A 23699-nucleotide genomic window follows, 5' to 3' on the forward strand; every position below is an offset into this window, starting at 1 on the left:
CCTGCATAACTGAAACTTTCTACCTTTTACCAATATCTCCTCATTTCCCCTCCCACTCTTCAGCCTCTGGCAACCACCTTTCTACTCTCTGCTTCTATGAGTTTGACCTTTTTTAGATTCTACCTGTAAGTGAGATTGTGCCGCATTTGTCTTTATGTGCCTGGGTTGTTTCACTTAGCATAATGTCCTCTAGGTTCATCCGTGTTGTTACAAACAACAGGATTTCCATCTTTTTACAAGCTGAATAATGTTTCAGTGTGTGTGTGTGTATCACATTTTCTTCACCCATTCATCCATCAGTGGACATTTAGGTTAATTTCATATCTTGGCTCTTGTGAATAGTGCTGCAATGAACATGAGAGTGCAGATGTCTCTAAAATATACTGACTTCATTTTCTTTAGATATATATCCAGAAGTGGGATTGCTGGATCATACAGGAGTTCTATTTTTAATGTTTTTAGGAATCTCCATACTGTTTTCCACGACGGCTGTACCAATTTACATTCCCACCAACACTGGAGAAGGGTTCCCTTTCTCCACACCCTTGCCAACCCGTGTGATCTCTCATCTTTTTGATCATAATCATCCTAACAGGTATGAGGTGGCAGTTCATTGGGATTTTGATTTGCATTTCCCTGATGATTAGTGATGTTGAACACATTTTCACATACCTGATGACCATTTGTGTTTCTTCTTTTAAGCAATGTCTATTCAGATCCATTGCCTGTTTTTGAATCAGGTTGTTTGTTTTCTTACTCTGAATTTGTAATTTAACTTAACTTTAATTATTTTAAATGTAAGTAGCCACTGTGGCTAGTGGCTAGTGGCTACTGCATTGCACTATGTAGTTCCAGCCTGTCAGCTCTGCGTGGCAGGCACCATATCTTTAGCCCACTGTTGTGTCCCATCACTTAGCTGAGTGCCTGGTCCACATCCGTTTCTTAGTAAATATTTATTGATGACATTATAGCATAGTAAAACTGGAGAAGGAGTTTCAAACCATTCACATGTCAGAACCCTATGACTGTAAGTCACCAAAACCCATCTTAAATTTGAACCTACCAAAGGCCTACCAATTAGCTCTTTTGACCCAAATTGCAGAAAGATCGGGGTGTAGCTGGTCTTGGGGTGGGAAGGTTAGATCCAGGAATGCATTCATCGACATATTATTTCTCTCGCGTTTTGTCTGCATTCATTCTTTCAGGACAGTTGTCCACACTGGGCTCAAACCAACATCACAGGTAGCTCTGCCCCTCCCAACTCAGAGCCTCTTGACCACATCAAATAGAGCTGTTTTCCATTGTAGTGAATTCTGACAAATTTATGTTGCCTCAGCATCTGCTTGGAACACAAGCTTAACTTTCTCAAACCAGAAGCAGCGCTCAGTGACTCCTGACAGTTTCCAGTTTTACACCACTCCCAAATGGCTAGAGTCAGTGGCTGAAGATAAGAACTCGAGGCCTCTGTCCTGCCTAGCAACTGGATTCCCCACTTTCCTGTTGAATCATTTAAAGGAGCCATTCAGGCATTTCCTTGCAAACTGAAAGTGACCCACACCCTGTTCCCTTATATGTACTTCACACCATGTCCTTCTCTCTCTCTCTCTCTCTCTCTCTCTCTCTCTCTCTCTGCCTGACTCTTCATTTCTGCCTTGCATGACCTGGAGACAGAGGACTGTCCTCCCAACTCATTATGTCCTCCTTGCCTTGGATCTTCTAGTAGAAAATTTTGAACTTATTTCCTCTTGTGATGGTGTATTGAACTTGCGTCTTGCATCTGAAGAACTAGGGGCTGCCCCAGGCTGGGTTTGCCCCAGGGACACCAGGTAAAACAGAAGGTCAGGATCCCAGTGCCAATGAAATGGTCAGACAAGGATAAACTGGCTACAGATGAGAGCCACAGGGTGTCTGCCAATATAAACAAGTTTCCCATGTGAGTTTTCCTAGGCATTAGGTCATCTGCCAGGTAAAATAAGTATCTCATGAAAGGCACTGTGTAGACACCCATGTCCAGCTCCCCTTCATTTCCCATGAGGGCAGGGCCACTAGGCACTCTGCTACTAGAACCCCAGTTGAGCTAGGGGCTCTCAAAACACCCACCAAGACCAACTAGAACAATTATCAGGGAAGGTTTCTGATTGGCTGGGCTTGAGTCATCATGTGCCAATTGCTGGACCAATCACTGTGGCCAGGGCAATGGAGTTCTAAGACTGGCCCAGCCAGGCTCAAGGGCATCCCATCTACATCTACATTCAGGGATGACTTCCTCCAGACACAGAGGTTGCGGTTGGGAGCAGCAGTTCCTACAAAGATGAGGTATGCTTTGCTGGGAAAATGAAATAACAAATGCATGACAGGAGAGGAAGGGTTTCAAGCTCATGAAAATGGTCGTTGTGATGTATTTCTTAGCAATAGACCGTGGATACAAGGTTGTTGTGATGTATTTCTTTGTGCCAGACCATGGATACAAAACTGCCTTCTTTGATCATGTCAAAAGGTATAATGAGGGTAGTAAGAGTCAACTGGCCACACCAGTTTCCGTCTATTCTCCCTGGTCCTGCTATATTAGTGAGGCCCTGGGGTTCTAGAAACTAAGACATCCCAAAGGAAGGCAACATGTGAAACACAAGGCTGAGCAGGAGTTTGTTGGATGGAACAATGGAAGGGAGGAAAGGGCAGTCCAAGGAGAGAAAACCACTCAAAGGTAAGGCAGTAAAGGAGTAGGGCATGGCGGGGGAGGCATGGAGAATCTGCCCTGGAGAGTGGAGGGGAGTTGTGGAAATGCAGCAGGAAGTGGATCTGAGGCCAGATGTCAAAAGGCCTTAGCACTGAGTGGAGGAGTTTGGGCTTTTAGCTGTGTGTGCTAGGAAGCCGCTTGGAGGTCTTAAGCAGGAGCTGGGTGTAGCCAGAACTGTGTCTGTCCTAAAAGATTGTTGTGGCTGGGTTTGGGGGATGGACAAGATGGTGAGAGGAGGCAGGGTGCCAAGGACAACGATGTCCCCATATGTCTTTAAAGAGCTCCTGCTTCAGAGGTGGGCGGTGGAACAGCAAGCTCCATTCTGGCTGCCTGAGTGTTGACTCCCTGTCTCTTGCTCAGACCCTGGCTGGGTGAGGTCCAGATCTCAGTTGCACCAATTCCCAGCACTGTGACACTGGGCAGGTGATCTAACTTTTCCCTGAGCCTCCGTCTTCCCATCTGGGGAATACCTGCCTTTCATGGCAGTAGTAAGATTGCAAGGCCAAAATGGATGTGAGGGCTCCGGATCAGTGGACCCTGGACTTACGCAGACTAGGAGCTCAGTAAATGTTGCTGTTGTTATGAACGGGCTGTGGCTCGTAAGTGTATTCACATGGAAAAGGTTTGAACTGTGAATTCCTGGGGGGAAAATGACATTCAAAAGACTGAAGCTTCTTGGAGCAGTTCTGTAACCAGGTCAGGCTGATTCCTGCAAACCGCAAGGTAAAAATCATCCAGCCCATGAGCCCATTACTCTCAGAGTTCCCAGGAGGCTTGTGTGTCTAAACTGGAACGTGCCAGAAGAGGCTGCTTTCCAAGATCATTTCTCTGGAGGCCAGGCTGGAGTCCCCTGAGAGAATGAGGGCATCGTGCTACATTTTAGACTGCATCTGGGACTGACCCATTTGCCAGCCTTGACAGCCACGTGTCCCAGTGGAAAATCCCCAGGGTGGAGCCAGAATAACCTAGGCCTGAAACCTGCAAGTTCTGTGAGTTTGGGAAAGTCACTTCATCTCTTGGACCTCAGGTTCTCAATTTGCAGGATGGGAACAACACTTGCCATGGGGGTCTGTTGCAAGGATTAAATCAACAAATGCATGTGGCATGTGGCTTTGGCTCCAGCTGGGGGTCAGAAACTTGCATGTATTGAGTCCTTACAATGTGTAAGGCCATTGCTAAGTGCTAGCGATACACAGACAAATTAGATATGGATCCTGCATTTAAGGGCAGGCTTGTGGTACAGCTAACTGAACAGATAACAAATGATGATAAAAGATAATCTCTGCTCAGTACTGTTCCTTTCAACAAGAGATGTGCCAATGTGTGCTGAATATGATTTGTCCATGGAAGTAAAAATATACTTCAAGATAATATTCATGTCTTGGAGACTGTGGCCCTACAGTTTATGGAATCATGGAAATACTGAAAGTAACCATCTATATATGATAAGTCTATTCATTTTAATAATAATGACAAAAATATTATTGTAGCATTTGACCTTCAAAACAACTCTACAGGTAGAGATTATTGTCTCCATTATACAGATAAGTAAACTGAAGCTCAAAGAGGTGAGATGGCCTGCCTAAGGTCACACAGTTAGGAAGAGCTGAGTCTAAGACTTGAACCCAGATCCAACATCTAATCCCTCACCTATATCATTAAAATACACTGCATGGAACATCTTCAGGAAGTGTGTGGCAATCAACAGACACAGAGGAACTGGTCAGAAGAGTCTGTAAGTCCACGGATATTCATGGAGTATCCACTCTGCCAGGTTGCTCTCTGAACAGGATGATTCCTGCCCTTGTGGAGTTTATAGTCCGGAGGGAAGACAGCCACGCAATAAATAATTACTGTGGATGCTCTTAAGAGACAATCTGCTCCCCACTCCATAACCAATTCACTGAATAAACTAATGCTCATGTTTGCCTTCTGTAGAACATTTGGAGTGAACCTATGGTCCACTGAAGACAAGCAGGCAGGGACATCCATGCCTAACCTGAGAATCCAAACCCACCAAAGAGCAGTCTTCTCCAGATTCTTGCTGGGCTGGCCGAGACTTTCTCAGGACTGTGCTACAGTCCAAGGCTCTTTCTGTGTAGCCTTCCTTCCTTCCTCCTCTCCGTTCCCAGGGGTCAGGCCTGCATCACACAGTCTGAAGGCACTGTCTGCTGTCTCTCCAACCTCCCTCTCTCTCTAACTTCCCTCTCTCTCTAGCCTCCACCTCCAATGAAAGTTTCCTCCAGTAAATCTTTTGTGCTTCTAATTGCACCTTGGTACCTGCTTTGCAGAGGACAGAGTGGATTGAGTGTCCTGCAGAAGTGAGGTTCATACCGAGGCCTGATGCCTCAGTAGCTGGGGCAAGTCATGGGGAGCAGTGCTCCTGGAGGAAGGAAGGGTGGGAGAGGGTGTGGCTGAGGAGAGAATCAGTTCAAAAATAAATAGTTTAATAAATGATTTCACTCCTTTCTGGTGTTCACATTTGGGTGACTCATTGGAGCCTCAGTTTCCTCCGTTGCAAAAATAATAATAAAAAAGTAGTGCTATTGCCTCCCTCTTAGGCTGTTGGATTAAATGAGGATTAAATAAAATAATCCATGCTCAATGGCTCAGAGCCATGTGTATTCTGGCAAGGGTGTGGGAGGAACCACAGAGCACGATGGCAGGAGGTGGGGGCCTACCAGGAGCCCCTTGGGCGTCCCAGGCTGCCTTACCTTTCCGTGGCCTCTGCAGTCTCTCAAAGAGCTTCTTGCAGAAACCAGACCTGAGGGAGGCATCTGTTCTCTCTGCCCACAGATATGGTCCCAGCGAAAGGGTCCACCTCGCAGATATTTTGGCTGCAATGTGTGGTGTCACTATGGCAGTTTGACCATTATCTGGGTCATTTGAGCTCGGGAATCTGCCAAATCAGATAATTTTGGTGGTTTGCCTGTCTCTCTGGATCACATGTCCTAAGTAATGGCCCTCGTCTCCACCTGGCCTGGTTCTATGTAGACAATCCTCTTTTCAGAGAGCCTGAAATGAAAGCTGGCTCTGGCTAGTATGTTCAAGGTCAAGGTTTAGGAGGGGACGCTAATTTAGAGTCTTACATTTACCGCCCCCCCTTATTATGTGACTCCATCCAGGATGGTGCTTAGGCATTGGTAACTGATAAAGGTTAAAATACTGAAATTTACAAATTTTTACATTTAAAAAACACTTTTAACTGAAGTCTAACATATGTACATAAGTGTACAAATAAGGGTTCAGCTTGATGCAGTTTTACAAATAACACATTCATGTAACCAGCACCCAGATCAATATTTCAGCCCCCAGAAATCCTCCCTGGCCCACTAGCCCCCTTCCAGTAACAACTTCCCATCCAAGTGTAACCATTCTTCTAGCAGCTTGGTTAGTTTTGCAATTTCTGAACTTACATAAATGGCAGCAGACCATGTGTGCTCCCCCAGGTCTGGCTTCCTTTGTTTAACATTCAGTTTGTGACATTCATCCATGTGATTGTATGGTAGCCATACTTCATTCATTTTTACTGCTGTCTAGTATTCCATGGAATATTATATTCCAATGGAAGTTTCCTCCAGTACACCTTCTGCACTTCTAATTCCACCTTGGTGCCTGCTTTGCAGAGGACTGAACAGATTGGGCATGAATGAATTCGGCATTATTTACCCATTCTTCCACTGACAGATATTTGGCTCCAGTTTGGGGTTATTATAAATATTATAAATACACATTCTAGGATGTGTATTTTTGTGAAAATATATGCCCATTTGTGTTAAGCACCAAATTTTAAAAATCTTTTTAGAGATACGATCTGGCTGTGTTGCCTAAGCTGGAGTGCAGTGGCATGACCTTGGCTTGATGCAGCCTCAACCTCCTAGGCTCAAGTGATTTTACCTGAGCCTTCTGAGTACCTGGAACCACAGGCATGAACCACTATGCTCAGCTAATTTTTGTATTTTTTTTTTTTTTTATATAGAGACAGGGTCTCACTTTGTTGCCCAAGCTGAGTCAAATTTTTTGTTATTTAAAATTTTAATTAGAAAAGTATGGCCTTATAGGACTATCATTCTTAATCTCTTTCAAGATGATATAAATACATTTTGGATTGGGAGAAGGGGTGAAACCATGTTAGGACTCCTGAAGCTGCACTTGTCCCCTGCCTCTGGGATCTGTGTCCTAGCTTTCACAGTCTGCTATCTGACTGTCATTTGTCCCCTGGAATGAAGTAAAGGTTTCTAGAGATTTTGTAGGAAGTACATTAAAGTGGAAATCCCATACAGTACCTCACCCAGGAGGACCCTCCATGCACATGGAGAATTTCATACAACCTCGGGCAACTTAATCTTGTTAGTCTCAAGGATTTCACCTGTAAAGAAAGGTTAGCAATGGATGATCTTCTGAGATGCTTCCAGCCCTCAAATAATTTGAGACTGACTTGTTGTTGACGAGTCATAATTATGACAATAGTTATCTGTTGAGTGTTCATATTGCTTTAAACAATTTCTGTAGCTTATCTTATTTAATTCTTCAAGGAAATCACATTGGAAGAATCATGTTTAGGAAACTGAAGCTCAGAGAGGTTAAATCCCTTGCTCAAGGCACATAGCCAACAAATTTTAGAATGGGGTAGAAATGAGGCCAATTCCACTCTGGTCTTGACTTTTAGCTGTGGCATCATCCTTTTTTCTTTAATCAAATATTTCAGGCATACAAAAAAGTGTAAAGAATAATAGAACAAACTTCTGTGAAACAGAACATGAAAAACACACTTAAAGCTCTTTGCAAACCCTCCCAAAGCACTTTCTTCCCAGCTGTGTTAACCTCTCTCCTGAATTTGGTGCTCATCATTCCATCATGTTTTTATGATTTTACTACATATATGTATGCATAAAAACATATTGAATTGCTTTTCGGGTTTTTGCATGTTATTAAATAGTAAAATTCTATATGCGTCCTATGGCAACTTGCTTTTTTCCCCCCACTCAACACTATAGTATTTTAGATTTATCTGTGATGATACATAGAGTTTCAGCTCATTAATTTTCACTGCTGCATGGTACTCTCCTTTAAGAATATACTGGAATTGATCCATCCATTCTTTTGTTGATGGGCATTTAGATTCCTTCCATTTTTCCACCATTAAAAAGTGCTGAAATATATATTCTTCTACATTTGTATACTGAACTTTTGATGGATGACCTCTCCTGATCATACCAGGGGCTCTGGTCTGAATATGTGTGTCCTTCCAAAATGCATATGTTGAACCAAGCCTCCAAGGTGATGATGTTAGGAGCTGGGGACTTTGGGGGGGTGATCAGAGTAGGAGGGTGGAGCCATCATGATTGAGATGAGTGCCCATATAAAGGAGTCTCCAAAGAGCTAGGTAGCCATTTCTACCATGTGAGGGCACAGTGAGAAGGTATCATCTATAAACCAGCAAAAAGCAGGCCCTCAGCAAACACCAAATCTGCTAGTGCCATGACCTTGGACTTCCCAGCCTCCAGAACTATGAGAAATAAACTTCTATTGTTTGTAAACCATCCAGTTTACCATGTTTTGTGACAGCAGCCCAAACAGACTAAGATACCAGGTTTTCTTCTAATTTCTATATATTTATGATAATACTGGACAGTTTTCTTCATTCATCAACTTTTTCCTGAGCACCTACTATGTGCCAAGCCCTATGTCAGGTGCTAGGAACAGAGAAGTGGTTACAAGACACAGCTCTTGATCTCCAGGAGTTTGCTTGGGAGACCAAGCATCAACCTCCATCAGATGGGCTAGGAGGATGCTGAGAGCTCACAGTAGGGCTCTAAATGGAGTGGCCAAGGAGCGGAGAGATTCCATGGACGATGGAGAAACACAGGACTGTGGAGGTTATGACCAACCTATCGTGGACACTGCACCCAAGTTCCTTGAATTCAAAGACCTCCTTCAGTGTATATCTGCCCCTAGGACAAAGTCACAGTGACCCCTTGCAACTCCCTCTTCCCAACCTCATTCTCCCTGTCACATATTAATAGTAATGTGAGTCAGTTGTTTTTTACCTGAAAAAAAAAATATGCGACACTTACACATACTTGAATTCCAAGACTAGAATTCTCTCCAGTGCCCTAAATAAATGACATCCACACTTTGCCTTGGATATATACTGTCCATCTGGAATCATTATAATAACAGGTCATGGCTCGCGTGCATAATACATGCATGGTCAACACTGTGGTAAACTGTCTGTATGAGCCTATCAGTTAATCTGCACAAAATGCTTATAAAGTTAGAAATACTATTCTTTCAATTTTGTAAAAGATAAGGCCCAGAGAGGTTAATTAACTTACCCAAGGCCACACAGCTAGGAGGTGGCAGAGCTGGGGTTCCATTCCAGGTCTGGCTGACTCCAGAGTCCTTCATCTCAACCCTTTGAGCTCTGTCAGGATATGCCTGACATTTCTGAAGGCGAGTCCCCTTCTTTCCACAATAGAGCAATACCATCTAAGGGAAGTTACTTACCGCCTGACACAGCCCACTCACTACTCACACATTCTCTCCACTTGCTCCAGCTACTGAGGAAATTAGAGCAAATCCTATTTTTAGACACTGTGGTTCAAATGACAGTGATGTACGGGGTAGTGACTCGTTTTATGAACGTAGTTCGGAGGCGTCGGCCGATCTTAATGCTCGGAAACTCTCTTACATCACCCTGTTTTGCTCTTTATAATTTATTTCAAAGATTGCTTTGTTTCTTCTCCCTCCTCTGTGAGTCCTGTAACAGACTTCAGCCAGAAACAATAAAATTCTGAGCTGAAATAAAACGCAACGAGAGACGATGAGGCTCCGCTCAGAAACCTGAAACACAAATCATGTCAGGGATACACAGGGGTGGAGCACAAGCCCTTAGCAAAAATTAGAGTGTGCTCAATGGTTAGGTCTAGAAAAAAGAGACTTCATCCCTTCTTAGCAAAATTGATTGCGTGTGTGTTTTAGACGAAAATTCTAAAACTTTACTGCTTATTCTTTTATAGCTAATCGTAATCTGCTAGTTTTGAAGGCCAGCAAGAGGGCTAAACAATGCTTGTGCAGAGGCCTGGCGACCTCAAGACAGGTAGGGAAAAAGAGGAAGAACAGAAGAGGAGGGATGTGATTGACAGGAAGCGTATGGAACAAATGTGGAGGGCTTACTATGTGCCGCTAGGAACACCCACTCACTTTAATCAATTTCATTCTCTTGTCAACATTAGAAGAAATCTTTAGTCCCATTTTACAGATTGGGCAACCAAGGCCAGAGAGGTTAAGTCATTTACCCCAGGACACACAGCTGATAATTATGGGGTTAGGATTGCAAGATGCAGCAAAATAAAATGAAGGACATCCAATTATATTTGGATTCCAAGTAAACAATGTAAAAAAATAGTGAAAGTATATCCCATGTAAAACTTCAGACTTATACTAAAAATTTAACTGGGCATCCTGTATTCTACCTGGCAACTGTTGCAGAGATTCAAATTCAGTTCTCTTTGTTATTTCCCAGACACCCCTTTACTATGGGACACATATAATACTGTAGAATATGTGATCAGTACCAGCAGATACTGGTTGAGTTCAGGCCTCAAGCTTCACATCTGCCATTTTGCTTGAAACCCTTTAATCCTTATATCACCTATCAAGTAGGTACTATCATTGTTCCCACTTTATAGACGAGGAAACTGAGGCTCCTCAAGATGAAATAACTTGATCACAGTGACACAACCAGAAAGTAATAGAGCCCATGCTTGAACCCAGATCTGTTTTGCTCAAGGATCGTCACTCAAAAAAGAAAATGGTTAAGATTTAACCCATGCACAGAAAAGCACTTGATATGTAAATGTACAGTTCAACGACATGTCACAAACACCTGTGGAGCCACCAACCAGATCAAGAAAGAAAAGATGTCCAGCTCCCATTAGGTGTCCTGCTCCGTCATGAGAAGGGCTCCTCTGCCAGAGCTTCTCTGGGAACTCTTTGACTGCGGGCATTACTGTTCCCATTTTACAGATGTGGACACAGAGGTTCAGAGAGGTGCTGTGACTTGCCCAAGGTCACAGAGCTTGGAAAGCAACAGACTCAGAGAGGGCAAGTGATCATGATCACCCAGAGGTCACACCGCTAAAACTTATCACCTGATAAAACTGCAAACTAAATACCAAAAACCAAAACTGCGCTTTATTGGGTGTTTACTATTTGCAAGGCACCGTGCTAAGCTACTTGGTCGACAACAGTAGCAGTTGCAGCAGCAGCAAGCACTCTGCCACTTGAGGTGCACACTCCCCATGTCAGGCAGCTTGGTACTTTGCGAAATCCGCTCAGTGAATTTTTCCAGCGACCCTATGGCTTGGGCTTGGGTCTCGAACCCATTTTACAGAAGAGGACACTGAGGCTGGAAGGCTGAGGCCCCTGCTGGATATGCTTAGCCGGCCTGGCACCGGGTATGCCCGGCTCCCCGGGAGGCTGCAGGAGGGCCAGGTGGCATTCAAGGAGTTAAGCGGTAGGCAGTGCTGTGGCTCCGTGCGAGGAGCGCGCCGGGCTGAGGCGCGCTGCTGGCGGCGGCGGCAGCGGCGCAGGGAGCTAGGGCTGGAGACGTGAAGTCCGGGGGAGCGAGCGAGGCAGCCGAGGAGGCAGGGGCGAGGCAGCCAGCGAGAGCCAGACGGCTGGAGCCTCGCGCCGAGCCGCAGCCAGTGTCCTGCGCGCACCGGGCCCAGGCATCTCCATCCCCTGGGCGGGTGCCCGCGCGGGGCCTCGTCGCGGTTCGGGGCATCGCAGTGCCGCCCGCCCGAGCGCCAGGCTCGTAGGAGCCCGGCTTTCACTTCCTCTCGCTTCCGCCCGCCTCCCTGGCTTGCCGGCTGGCGTCGCCACCGCCTCCTCGTCCCTGGCCACCGCTGTCGCCGCTGCTGCAATTCAAGGCGCACACTCTCCCACTTTCCCACTGGAGGTGCAGAGGATGCCCCTTGAGCCAGACCTGGAGAAATAGCCCCAGGGCCCGGCAGGAGGAGCCTTGGTAGCGAGAAAAGAAATCCAGGCTCCGCTTTCCTTGAAGGCACTGCAGCAGCTGGGAAGGCGCCCACAGAGCGGGCGCGCCAAGCGGGACGCGGGAGTCGCAGAGAGGGACCCCGGGTGCCTGCTGAGCTCCGCTGGCAGAGTTTACAAGTGACGGAGACCCTTCAGGTAAGGACTCAGGTGCCTGGCCCTGGGAAGAGGGTTCCAGGAGGGAGCGGGGCGCGGAGCTGGTGCGAAATGTGTTCTGTCCCCAGATCTGGGCTTCGCTTTCTAGACGCTTCCCCGCAGGTCGGGGGCTCGTTGTCCAGAGCCCGGCGAGTGAAGAACCCAGAGTGGTGACAGCCCAGCTCTGCGTAGATGACAAACTTTCTCTCTTCTGGCAGAGGGTGGGACATTCCGGCTCATCCAGGCATCTTTCCTCTGGGCATTCCTGTGCCCCCTACACGCATGCATTCAAGGGCTTCTCCCGCGGAGGTGGGCCAGCGGGGAGGCAGTGGGCCCCGTAAATTTGATTTATGAATCACCCTCTTTCTGGCCAGTGCAGAGTAACAAGGGAGAGGGAGCTAGTCATATTTCCAAGTTGGCTGTAGAAGATGTTTCTTGGGGGTGATACTCTGGTGAATGAGGCTGCCTGTCATCTGATGCCAACAGCCAGAGCTGCCCAGGCAATGGGCTTTGTGTAGGGTGCCTTGCAGATTTGCTTATGTCCATTCTGAGGTGTGCGTGTGCGTGTGCGTGTGTGTGTGTGTGTGTGTGTGTGTGTCTAAAGAGAGAGAGGGAACTAGAGACTAGGGGACCAACTCAGCCAAATCGCCTTCTTGCAAGCCCTTCCAGCAGCCCCAGGTATCTTCGAAAGAGCCAACTCACCTCCTTGGCAGAACCACTAGGAAGGGTGGAGGTCACTTCCTAATTCTTACAGCTTCAAAGGGGCTACTCCTTAGGTGAGCAAAAAAATAGGGGAAGTTTCCTGGGCTGCTCAATGAGACCATTCCTATTGGAGCCTGGGGAGGTGCAAACTTTTTGCAGAAAAGGGGCTGGAAGGGCCACATGGAGAGGGGCTCCTGGCATTCTCATCCTCACACTCCAGGCCCCTAGAGGCTCTGCTGAGCCCCGCACACAGCTCGTGAGTTTGGTTAGATGGTTTTTTTCTATTAGTAAAAAGCATGCTCCAAGGAGGTCACCTGGTCTCTGAGGATCATTTTGGAGCTGCCCCTGTGGTCATAGCCCCATAGATGGCATGGTGCTACCTACTTGGGCTTGGCATCTGCCTCTGAGGAGTAGCATTACTGTGTTTAAAAAAAAAACAGTTCTTGGGGTGTGACGTGGGATTCTGATCTCAGGCCAAGTTAGGAGCTGCACCCCTAGGCTGCCAAAACCCAAGAATTCCTCCAGGGCGTCAGAATCTGACGTTGATGTCCTGGAAAAAGCCCTGGGTCTGGGTCAGGAGGTTGAGCTTCAAGCTGGCTCTCATTTGCTGTGTGACTTTGGGCAAATCACTAGACCTCTCTGGGCTTCAGTTGCGGCTTCTCAAAAATGAAGAGATTTCATGTATCATCAGAGGTCCCAGTTCAGTTCAGACACTCTATGGCCCTGAGTGATTGTCACTGATGAGATTTTCATAATCCCAGGAGGGGATCTTAATTTAGAATTTAAGAAACCTAGGTCTCAGATCAGATCTGAGTTTGACCAGTCACTTCCCTCTCCACACTTCGGCTCCTCCACTGTAGGATGGGGAGCTCCCAGTTCCTACTTTAGAGAGCTGTTGAGAGGGCTAACTGAGATGGTGCCTGGAGGGTGCTGAGTGTAGAGTTTAGCAAAGAGTGAAGCTCCACGGTGCCAAGGCTACCTGCTTTCGGGTCTTGTGTGTGGGCATCTATCTGGATGCTGTTTTCCCCAGGGAGGCTGGCCCTGTCCCACCGAACACCAGGTGATCCTTGACTGCATGGCAGGGCCCTTGTTCTCTCCAGTCACCTGACACTGCAGTCCCCGCCCTCTCTCTGCTTTCTCATAAAATCTCTGCTGGACCAGCCACTCCTAGTGGGGAGCCCACGGTGGTCTGGGAGCTCTGGGTGCATCCAGCTGCTGCATCGCCAGGACATCAGGAGGTGGAGGTAGGCAGTCTCCATGGCTTCAACTTTGCAGCTCTCTAGGGACCAGGGCAGAGAAGTTCAGGATGTCTGCGTGTAGGGCACTCAGTCAGCTGATGCTTGAGAACTACCCCATGCTGGGCAGACAAGGCTACTGTTCTTGGCAGGACAAGTCACGCTGGGGAAAGAAGTGTCTTACAGCAGTGTGTGTGTACGTGTGTGTGTGTGTGCATGCGTATGCTCGCATGGGAGGATGCTGAAATTGTCAGGGAATTCAGTGGACTGGTCAGTGAGATTATTTTCTGCGTGGTTCTGAGGCTTGTGGGTTGCCCCAGGTGTATGCTGAAACCATCAGTGGGGAAGGCAGACCCCATCCCAGTGACATGGATTGAATTCATGGGGGACAGGAGCAATTCCACTGTGTGCTTGCTTAGTCTGTAGACTTGACTTTTAAGACTCTGAGAAAAACGAAAAATTTGCTTTCATGGTAGAGTAAGGTGTGTGTGTGGACACCTGTGTGAATGTGTGCATATGTGTGCATTCTCATGCAGGAGTGTGCTCATGTGCTTGTGTGATCATAACTTACATGAGAATCATAAGTGTGAATAGTGTCAATGTGAGTGTGTACTTGGTGTCTGATGGATTTATGAGCTTGAGTGTGCATGTCTATGGATTTATGAGTGTGTGTGTGCATGCCTGCAAGAGAATGGGTGCACGTTTAAATCGGTGCAAGGGTGGGTATGTATATACGCTTGTGAATGTTAAGCAGTTGTATATATGTGAGTCATGTGTGTCTGGGCTAAGCAGGTGCATGCCTGCACAGATGCGCATGTGTGCTCTAGGGGGTCTGTGCAGAAATACCCGTGTTTATGAAGCTGTACTGTCTGCCTGGTGCATGTTTTCATAGCTGTGTGTGTTATTTGCATGTCTGTGTGGGCGTTTCTCAGTGCCGGCATATATGTGATTGTACACATGTGCATACAGCCATGTGAGTGTGAGCTGGTGCTGTGCACTTACAGGCATTATGTATCTGCATGTTTTTTAATGTACCTTTGTGTGTGCCTCTATGTGCATATGTATGTGTAGCATTGCACACCTGATTGTCTCTGTATGTGTGTGTCTGTTTGTTGTGGTGTAATCGCTATGAATGTCTCTGTGTATATGTGAGTTTCTGAACATGTGTATCTGTGAATGTTAGAGTGTGCATTTGATTGTGTCTGCGTATACATGTGTGTTTCTATAGGTGTGTGCCTGTGTGTGTTACAGTGTGAACTTTTTGTGGATCTCTCGACATATATACAGGTGTTTCTGAGTATATGTGCCTCTGTGTAGCATTGCACACTTGAGCGTATCTCTGTGTGTATGTGTGTGTTTGTGAGTGTCAGTATCTGGGTGTGTCAGTTGCAGTGTACACTTGAGTGTGTCTGTGTGCATGCGAGTGTCTCTGAAGGTGTATTTCTGTGTGTTCCAGTGTAACTTTTGTGCATGTCTCATGTATGAGCGAATTTCTGAGTGGTGTTGTACTGTATCTTTTTGCATGTCTATGGGCATGCATGTGTATTTTTCTGAGCGTGTTTGCCTGTTTGTGCAGCAGTGTAACTTTCGTGCATGTCTGTGTGTATGTGTGTACTTCTAAGCATGCACATCTCCGAGGGTGTGTCTGAGTGTCTCTAGGGGTATAAACAAGTGTGTGGGTAGAGGGGTGTGAACATACCTGAGAGCTTCCAAGCAAAAACTGTCTCTGAACCTTTACGATCACTCTTCTCCCTGCTCCACAGGACTGAACTGTGCTTGTGCCGTGCACCTTCCGAGTGTTGATTCAGCAATTGGTGCCAGCTCTGAGCACAGTGTTGGATGTTGCGTGCTCATTTTTCCAAGTGCCTTTGCCTTGCAGTGCTCCAAAGCCTGGTGTATCCCCCTGCCCCCGCCTCCCTCACCTTCTGTAACAGCCCAAATCTATCTCGCCAGAAGCCTCCACTTAGGACGGCTGCTGAACAAACTCGCAGATGTTAAAAGCACAGGTATAATTTTAGGCAGAAGGTCTGAAAATAGGCAGCCTAGGATGTGCTGAACATCTCGACAGCAGTGTTTCTAATTAGGAGCAACTTGTTTTCCTTAAATAAACAAATCAAGTGAGGAAAGAAATTGCCCGAGATTAATGGCTCCCTGGAGCAGGTCCAGATGTTGGGAAGATAGGGACTGTGGTGGGGTATGGGTGGGTCTCTGGTTCCCCATGGACCACAAGTATTGCTGCTAACGGGCCTTCCAGATTTTGCTCAAGAGCTCATGAGGCAGAACCTTGAGGTGAGAAGCTGGTGAGGAGGGCAGGGCTGGGCCACTGTGGGGCCCCTTTTCAAGGTCCGCCAGTGCCTGGTTATTGGGGTGGAAGCATCACTGTTCCCATTTCATCCCTCCTCCCTGTATCCATGCCCTTAGCCATAAGACGTCACTGCTCTTCTCATTCAAGGAGGAGGCAAAGCTTATGCCCCTGCTCCCTCCCTTTGGGGTTCAGCCATGTGACCAGCTTTGGCCATTAGAGTGAAGTAGAAGAGATAGTGTACCCATTCCAAGCTTAGGCCTTAGGGGACTTTGTGTGTTTCTGCCATGGCTAGGTGAAGAGCTGCCCTCTCAGCCTGGCCCTAGAATGGGCACATGTTAAGCCCCGACCTTGGTGAGGGGATGAGTTCAGCCAAGTTCCAGCTGGTCACAAGCGGATCAGTAAAATAAATGCCTCTCATAGATATCTCACTAGGGTTTTCTGGTTGTTTGTTACACACCATTGTCATGGTCATAGCTAACTGATGCAGTTACCAGTAAGTCGTCTATATTTCTTTCTCCTGTTTGACCCTGGTACTGATTCAGAGGTGCATAATGAGCACCTGTACTTCTCACTGTTGGTGCCCCATTCCTACCTTGCTTTCTGTCCATCCTAACATCAACACTAATAATAATAAGTAACATGTACAAAGTGTTTACCAGGTGCACACACTGTGCCAGGAGCCTTGTGTATCATCTAGTCTTCTGTCAGAGAGATGAATGACTTGCCCAGGTGACACAGCTCATAAGCCAGGCTTTCTGGGATTTGCACACAGATCACCTGATGTCAGAGACTGTGTTTTTAACCATGATGTCATATTGCCTCCCAGTGTCAGCAGGCATGTTTTATGTAACTGATGTCATAATATACATTTGACATTTGCCCCCTTAACTCACCTGGAGGTTTGGTTGGCAGAAATAAATCATGTCACAGAAGTGGGAAGTGTCTATTTGAATGTGGTGAGACTTCATCCATCCATCCGTCCGACTGTCCGTCCGTCCATCCATCCATCCATCCATGCATCCATTCAGGTATTCATTCAGCATTAGTATTTGCTGATATTCAGTGTTTGCTCAGAATCTTCTCAGCATCATACTCTGTGCTGGGCACTGAAGATGCAGAAATGAGAGATCCCAGCTCTGTCTTCAGTGAGCTTACAGTCTAAGGAAGCAGTAGGAGAACTTGGGTTCTGGAGGCAGATGAAGCTGGGTTCCAGTCCAGACTTTACCCTTTACCAGAAGCAACTTCAGCCCCACCTCACTGGATTGTTATAAGGATCAAACAAAGTAATGTTGGCAAAGTCCTTCACACAGTGCCTTGCCTGCTGGAAGCCACAATAAACAATAACTCTTCTTCCTCCTATTCTTTCTCCTCCTCCTCCTTATGGCAGAGACAGTTGAATGTCACTGCCAGAGCAATGCAGAGATGAGAGAAAGCAGGGGCCTCCAGATCCCAGACAGGGTGACCAATCATCCTGACTGCCTGACTGTCTGAAACTGAGACGTTTCTTTAGGATACAGGACTTTCAGTGCTAAAACTGAAAGAGTCCCACACAAACCAGGACAAGCTGGTTACTCTAATCCCAGAGGAAATATCGGACTCAGCTTGGAATGGTCTAGAATAGAGGTCAACAAACTATGGCCCACAAGCCAAATCTGGCCCACTGCCTGTTTTTGTAAATAAAGTTTTATTGCAACACAGCTAAGCCCATTCATTGACCTGTTGTCTATGGCTGCTGTCAAGCTACAACAGCAATGTTGAGTATTTGTGACAGAGATCACATCGCCTGCAAAACCTCAAATACTTACTATCCCGCCCTTTACAGTAAAAACTTGCTGACCCATGAGCTAAAATCCCAGCTAGGGTCCTGGGCTTTGAACTAGGATGACCAAGGCAAGAATTCGATGAATTTGGCTGAATTATTGTGAGTCAGGTGACATATGGGGTTTGCATTCATCCACAGGTCAGGCATCTGGAGGGTCAGAAGAGGTGCAGCAACTCCAGAGACTGTGAGCTGGATAATTCTTAGATGGAGAGATGGAGACCCAGAAAGGGAGAGAGACAACCCAAGGCCACACAGACAGTAGGAGGCAGGTGACGATGGTCCTGGGAAAAGAGTTTCCGAGTGGGAAGTCAAGAGGTCTGAATCCCAGCTCTTCACCAACTGACTTAGTGGCCTTTAGCAAGTCCCTTCCCCTCTTTGGGCCTCAGTTTTCCCATCTATAGAATGGGAGAGAAGTTACATATCATCATAAAAGACTTCTCCAGTGCAGCTTTTTATGGTTCCATTTTCTTTTCTAATTGGAGTAGCACTAAAGCCTTAATATATGTTGGCCTGTGCTCCAAGGTGGCCCTGCGGGACCCTGACCTACGGACATTCCTGATCACCACGGCTTCTGTATGCAGGGTGTTTACAGTGCCTGGCATTGTAATCAGAGCTTCACTTCCATTCTCTCACTGAATCCTTGTGACAGTCCTGTGAGTTAAGGGGTTCCAGTCTCCACTTGACCCATGTGGACACTGAGGCTCAGAGAGATTCATTCACTTATCTAAAGTCACAGAGCCAGTGCATGGTAGAGCCCAGGTCTCTCTGATCTCAAAGCCCATGTTCTCAGCTACTCCTCCCCAGGCCTCCCCGCTGTGTCTTTCCCAGGTAGGGGTGATGCACGGTTTCAGGAACTCCTCGGAGGAAGCTTTCCCTTTTCTCTCCCTCTCCTTTGTTAACCTGGAAAGGCATGCGCCAGGCCAGGGTCCATCCCCACAGGCCTGAGGATGTGGGTTTATCAGTGAGGCTGAGGCTGGGCAGGTGTGGGTGACTGAATGGCTGGAGGGTCTCCTGCTAGGACAGTGAAAGGCAGACTACTCACCAGGACTGGGGACTGAGCACACTGGGCTCTGGATTCGCAGGTTCATGGAAAGTCCCTAAGCCTCCAGAGACAGTGGATTACCCACGTTTCTTCCCCACTTGGCTAAGATGGCCCTGATTTCTCCCCCTAGAATATCCGTTTACACTCCAGTGTCCTGGGCTCTTTGCATTTTGAAAGCCTCCCTGGTGGGACAGGTAGAAAAGCTAGAATCTCTGGAACAATTACATTAGTTTTAATTTTCACATAGCTCTTAGGTGTATCACCATTACAACTGCATGCCATTTACCCTGGAAACTCAACTTTCTATAAAACACATTAAGAAAGTAGTCTGATTTAATTTCTACAGTGCCCATGTCAGAAAGGAGCCAGCATTCCCTCACTCAGGGCCTGTTTACTCTTTCTCTGCACACCATTGTGATGAGCTCGGTGACCTGATTTCCCAGGCCTCTAGCACGTAGAAGAAGCAAATGATGAGAGTGTAGAATGGTAGAGAGGACACAGTGACAGCAGGCAGAAGCAACAGCTGACAGCCTGGAAACAAGGGTAAAGATGAAGAGATTGCAAAAATAAAAAGCATAGAAATAAAAGAATGACAGCTTGGGGGAATTTAGTGTAGTGGTCCAACAACCTCATCTCATAACTTCTGTCCAGCTGAATGTTATAGGACACTGAAATGGCCAGCCTCTTTGCTGGCCCCAAGAAATAGTTAAATCCTATTTAGTAGGCAGGAGCAAGGGTAAGGAATAATTCATTGAATAAAGTATTTGATCCCATGGCTAAACTAATAAATGTTTCTGTGTAGGTAGCCTCTCGTGTGTGAAAAATTCACTTACAAAGAATTCTTCATTTTTCACAATGTTGGATTAGTGACATCTAACTGTACCTAGACAGTGTCTGGTATGTGATAGATGCTCAAGAAATGAACAGTCTTTGAAATCAGGCAAATCTAGTTCAGATCTTAGCCACTTAACAGCAGCCAACGGGTCCCTCTCAGCCTCAGTGTCATCCGCTATACACCGAGGACAGCTGTACATGAGCTACAACTGCTGCAGAACCCAAAGCACCTTCTTGCCTGTGCGTGGCAGAAGGAACAGCACCACAGCCTGTCTCATGACACTTGCTTTCACCTTCTATATCTCCTGTGGGAGGTGGGCACATGCAGAAATCAGGCTGGAGAGGACTCTGAGAAGTGAGGTTCTGTCATTCGATGACCAGCATGTGGAAGACCCACCACTGCGACAGGATATTGGATGGAGATGGGTGAGCCAGCCTGCCATAGATGCCCCGGCCTCGAAAAAATATGATGGCATCTTCATACATGTCCAGTAGCTGGGCAAAAAATGCCCCATTTAACTCTGTTGTGCCTTAGGAGTGAGGGCTAAGAACTTGGGCTTTGGGGTTGAACAGGTTCACTTCCGATCCCAGCTTGCTAGCTTATAGGCTGTGTGATCTTGAGCAGATTGCACGGGCTCATGGTGCCTCCATGTCCTCATCTGTAAAATGGCAATAATAATACCTACCTCATAGGGTTGTTACAGGGATTCAATGAGATCATGCTCAGTGTAGAGTAAGTACTCAACAATGGTCATCTTAGCCAGAAGATAAGTCATTTCTCCAGTGGGCATAACTAGGATTCTTCCTAGCACTAAAGTGTCTGTGGCTGTGGGCATCTGTTCAGGGCTTGTGATGAATCAGTCAGTTTCTGCCTCTTCACACCATCTGGGGCATCTCCAGTAAGTTTTCTCTTTGAACTTCAGCTTCCTCTCCCATGAACGTTATTTAGTGATTTGCTTGATTCATAAACATGTTTGTGCATCCATTCATTTGTTTAACACTCCTTTATTAGGCACCTATTTCATTTCAGAGCTTCCAGGTCCTGCGCTGGGCCCTGGGAGATGAGCCCAACTTGATGGGCTTGGGTAGTGATGCCCCCTGAGAGGACAGAGGAGACACATGGATAATTGTCCTGGGAGGGCAGCGTGCTTCATGTTCACAGCTGTGCCTGTGCACCAAGGTGGGACTGGCGCATAGTAGGTGCTCAATGTTTGTTGAAAGAATGAATGAATGAGTGTCCTGTACTTAGCACCATCAGATGGGTGGATCCTATTGCTCTCTGAACCCCAGAATTCTTAGGTCCCAGACTGAGAAGAGCAGCTTCAGCTTACCACCTTAGGAAAGAAAATACGAAAGGTGTGAGTTCCTGGATCATTCCTTAGGCATTGGAGGTCTGTCTCCAAATAAAATTTGATAGTTGTATGGGGTGGAATTAATTGGGGGAAACATACTTTCAAACGAGAGAGAATTTATGGCTGAATGACTTGTAGTGATTCTAGGAGGTGTTCTTCTTCTTGTTTCCATTTTTATGGAAGACTCCCTCACCAGCCCAGTGAACTGGGAACTTGGAACAGACCCAGCACCTGCACGTAGGAAGAATTTTCTCAGCTCATTTTCAGATGGGGAAGAGATTAGGGTCCAGAGTGGCACGTGCTCCAAAGTGAGCGAATTTGAAGCTGTGGAGTGTTGGAGTTACCAGCATGGGCTTTAGACTGAAACTGCTTGGCTTCACAGCCCAGAGCAGCCACTCGCTCACTCTCTAACTTTTGACAAGTGTCTTAACCCCCGTGCCTCAGTTTTCTTATCTGTAAAATGGGGATAACAATAACACCCTCTCCACGGGTTGCTATGAGTGTTTTTTAAGTAAATTCATGTAGAATCCAAGCACAATGCCTAGCACATAGTAAATGCTCAGAACAATATTCATCATTATTAGTAGGGAGAGAACAAGCCCATATGAGGCTCTGAAATGTCAGAATGGGACACGGTAGGTTTTAAGTAACAGCAACTCTCTCAGACTGGCCAAAGTCAGCGGCGAGTGGGCAGGAACCTAGCTCAGCAGTGAAAAGCTGGGAAGAGGCATCAGGCTCGAGAGACCATCAACTGACCACACAACCTTGGGCCACTGGCGTCACCTTTCTGTGCCTCGGTTTCCTCACCTGCAAAAGAGGGAGGGTGAGCTGAGCTGATGTGTCTAGGATGCTGTGAAGATGACGTGACCTTGTGCATGGGGAGTTCTCAGCCCAGGGCAAGAACTCAGAAGGCACACGGGGTAGGATGATGGAGTCATTCTGAGTCATGCCCAGGGTCAGCCTGCCTGGGTTTCAGTCCTGGTTCTGCTGCTTCTCAGCTGAGTGGCCTTGGACTGTGAGTTAACCTCTCTTTGCCTCTGTTTCCTCATTTGTAAAACTGAGATACAAAACTGGAAGGGCTGAGTGAAGATTCAGTGACCTAAAATGGTGCCTAGCATATGGTACAGGTTACATAAGTGCCAGTTAGTAACGTAATGATTGTGATTGGGTGGCTTTTATTTCAGGTCTTGTCAGAGGTGAGTTCGGTCATAGAGTGGCGAGGCACCTGCTAACTGTCTATGAGCAGAGTGAAGAGGCGTGGGGATTCTCTGGGCATCAGGGCCTCTCCCCATAATCCATCCTGGCGTACCTTTTATGGCAACCTGCTGCTCTGTCTGTCCGCTTGATTTTGAGCACAGGCTGATCATGAGAGGTAAACCTGTGTGTCATTCAAAAAGAACCAATGGTAGTAGCTGGGGGCCCACACAGCTTGTTCCTCAAGTGCTGGGGATTGAGGTGTCAGTGTCTTCTCCCCTGGACCTCCCAGATCTTCTGCCCTCACCCCTCATGACCCCCCAGCCAGGGGCCTTTGCTGGCCCCCTGACCTCCTGCCAGCCCCTGTTACAGTCATGAAGCCTTGGGCTGCTGTGATCACTGCCCCCATGAGTGTGAACTTCAGCAGAGCAAGGCTGCCAGCTCTGGAAGGGGTTCCAGGGAGCAGCCGGCCAGCCTTCCCCACCTCCTGGGCATCGTGGCAGAGCTGGGACTAGAACATGGGCCTTTCACATCCTGATCCATGACAGGTCCTGTGGCCCCTTCACTCCCATGCTGCTTTTCGGCGTGAGCAGATGAGTACCCTATGGCTATGGGAAACAATGTCCACAAAAGTAGGGCTTGAACAATACAATCTTTAAATTATTTTCTTTTCTTTCTTTCTTTATTTACTTGTTTATTTATTTTTTAGAGATGGAGTCTCTATCACCCAGGCTGGAATGCAAGTGTCATGATCACAGCTCACTGCAGCCTAGAATTCCTGGGCTCAGCTGATCCTCCCACCTTAGTCTCCCGAGTAGCTGAGACTTATAGGCAAGGCCACCACACCCAGTTAATTTTTTAAAACTTTTTGTTCTTTTTTATTTGTTTGTTTGTTTTTGTGAATTTTTAAAATTTTTTGAAGAGATAGAGTCTCACTATATTGCCCAGGCTGGTTTCGAACTCCTGGACTCAAGCGACGCTCCTGCCTTGGCCCCCTGAGTAGCTGGGACTACAGATGGACACCACCATGCCCAGCTCTAAACAATACAAATTTACTATCTTCCAGTTCTGGAGGTTAGAAGTCTAAAACGGGTCAGCAGGGCTAGGTTCCTTCTGGAGGTTCTAGGGGGAGAATCCACTTTCTTACCTTTTCCAACATTGGAGGGCCACCCATATTCTTTGGTTCATAGCCCCAAGCCACTCTGATGTCCGCTTCCATCGTCATGTCTTTGTCTCTGGCTGTGACTCTCCCATCAGGACCCTTGTGATGCCACTGGGCCT

The 23699-nt window shown here is 46.9% G+C and overlaps 1 protein-coding gene and 1 long non-coding RNA gene across 10 annotated transcripts in view; one reads left to right on the forward strand and one right to left on the reverse strand.

The window, feature by feature from the left end:
* The window catches only part of LOC107001008 (uncharacterized), a 96621-nt gene extending 87390 nt beyond the window's left edge, over nt 1-9231 (reverse strand). Inside the window, exon 1 of the long non-coding RNA XR_013401323.1 lies at nt 9076-9231. This is a non-coding gene — a long non-coding RNA (uncharacterized LOC107001008). The remainder of the gene's footprint in view (nt 1-9075) is intronic.
* Nucleotides 9232-11635: 2404 nt separating this feature from the next.
* WSCD2 (WSC domain containing 2) overlaps nt 11636-23699 on the forward strand; it is a 125669-nt gene continuing 113605 nt past the window's right edge. For 4 of the 9 annotated variants that reach the window (XM_077954858.1, XM_077954856.1, XM_015152685.3 and 1 more), the window contains exon 1: nt 13798-13878. The gene's annotated coding sequence lies outside the window, so the exon portion shown is untranslated. Of the gene's footprint in view, nt 11936-12021; nt 12177-13797; nt 13879-23699 lie in introns of those variants that run through there. The other 5 variants (XM_077954855.1, XM_015152684.3, XM_028829832.2 and 2 more) reach the window with 2 other exon arrangements.

Source organism: Macaca mulatta, chromosome 11 (genome assembly GCF_049350105.2).
Source record: "Macaca mulatta isolate MMU2019108-1 chromosome 11, T2T-MMU8v2.0, whole genome shotgun sequence".
Classification (NCBI taxonomy): domain Eukaryota; kingdom Metazoa; phylum Chordata; class Mammalia; order Primates; family Cercopithecidae; genus Macaca; species Macaca mulatta.